The sequence below is a fragment of the Emydura macquarii genome, unplaced genomic scaffold, assembly GCF_026122565.2.
Source record: "Emydura macquarii macquarii isolate MOO-44397 ecotype Brisbane River unplaced genomic scaffold, CSIRO-AGI_Emac_v2 contig_3420, whole genome shotgun sequence".
In the NCBI taxonomy this organism is placed as follows: Eukaryota; Metazoa; Chordata; order Testudines; family Chelidae; genus Emydura; species Emydura macquarii.
In genome coordinates, this window is record NW_027133557.1 from 29493 (window position 1) to 31468 (window position 1976).

Consider the following 1976-nt stretch of genomic DNA (forward strand, 5'->3'; position numbering starts at 1 on the left):
TGGCCCATTAAGACATTCACAGGTACAAGGGGCTCAGGGGGAGAACACAGGGATATACCTGATGAGTCACCAGCACTTGCTCATGTGACTCTGGACTCCTTTTTGGTTCCTGTGAAATTCCACAAGCAGCATGGCAAGGGCCAGAGGACATAAAAGGCAGATACCCAGGATCAATTTGGTCTTCAGTCTGTCTTTCAGTCTTTCCCTACCTCTGGATCATCTCATCTACAACTGAACTGAAGCTGTGAAACTAAGGACTGAGACCCATCTAGGTACTGGATGTACACCAGAAGGATTATACAAGCATGAAAACTCCACAATTCTTCTAGAAACTTGATATATCAAACCATTTGTATGTGTCTGATTGTGTTAATCCTTTGACATTTCTCTTATAGTTTGTTTCTTTCTTTTTCTAATAAACCTTTAGTTTTAGTTACTAAAGGATTGGCTGGCAGCGTGGTATTTTGGATAAGATCTAAACTTATATTGATCTGGTGCTGTGGCTGACCCTTTGGGGTCAGGAGAAACTTTTTTGGTAAAGAGCATAGAGTTTTAAATAACTGGTCTCTTTACTGGACCTAGTGGCTGATTGGAAGCCAGAGACTGAAATGCAGTAAAGGGGGCTGTGTATATTTTTATTTTGGCTTCTTGATAACCGGTGTGGGGAATCAGGAGCACAGTTTGTGGCTGGTTGGGAAGTCTGACTTCAGTGTCACCCACCAGTGCTGGGAGAATCTGTTCTCCTTTTGCAGCCTGCCCTGACCTTGGCATTTTCAGGTAGCTACCCTAGGCATGGACAGGTCACAAAGGATATGGAAGAGATTAGAAAGACTGGGACTTTTCAGCTTGGAAAAAATATGACTGAGAGGGAATATGATTGAAGTCTATAAAGTCATGAATGTTGTGGAGAAAGTGAGTAAGGAAGTGTTATTTACCTCTTCACATGACACAAAAGAGGGGTCACAACAATGAAATTAATAAGCAGCAGGTTTAAAACAAACAAAAGGAAGTACCTCTTAATATAATGCACAGTCAACCTGTGGAACTTGTTGCTAGGGGATGTTGTGAAGGCCACAAGTATAACAGGGTTCAAAAAAGAATTAGATAAGTTCATGGAGGATAGCTCCATCAATGGCTATTAGCAAAGGGTGTCCCTAAGCCTTTGACTGCCAGATGCTGGGACTGGACAACAGGGGATGAATCACTTGATGATTGCCCTGTACTGTTCATTCCCTTTAAAGCACCTGGCACTGACTACTGTTGGAGACAGGATACTGGGCTTGATAGAGCATTGATCTGACTAATTCTGGCCATTCTTATGTTCACAAAACTATTTGGCAAATTCAGCACTAATTCACAAATATTTGAGATTGACCCAACAGAACATTTTCCAGCAAATAAACTATTCATCCATATAATTGTCACTCAGCTTGACTGGGAACTAAATGGCCCACAAGAACCCCTCAGCCTCCCAGCCCACAATCCATTATACACAGGACACCAAACCAGAGGTCAGATTCTGGTGCCAGTCTCTTGTGAGAACTGGGCCTACAGTTTTACCCTAATCATGAGTTTAACTGTGGGAAGTGAGTGAAAGATGCCACAATAACCTGGAACAATAAACGTCAAGGGGAAAAGGTACAAAACAGAGAAGAAAGACTGAATTAATCTAAACAAAAAGGCCTAATTCAATTACTGTGTTAAGATCATGCCTAGTAAACAAGAAAAGTGTGGAACCAGAAATCAGTGAACCAAAATTGGTGTGTGGGAAACTATGCCTAACTGGTGGACAAAATAATGAGGGGAGTGGCTATTCCACTCTCTACTCCCTTTTGGGGTCCTTAAGGGAAGAGACTTTGGATAGAAATCGGCTTCACCATCATGGCTCCTAGCCCCACCATCTCCCGGAAACCCAGGCCTTCTTCATCTTGATCCTGAAAGATGTCTTCACTAGACTGGGTCAGAGAGGGATCCAA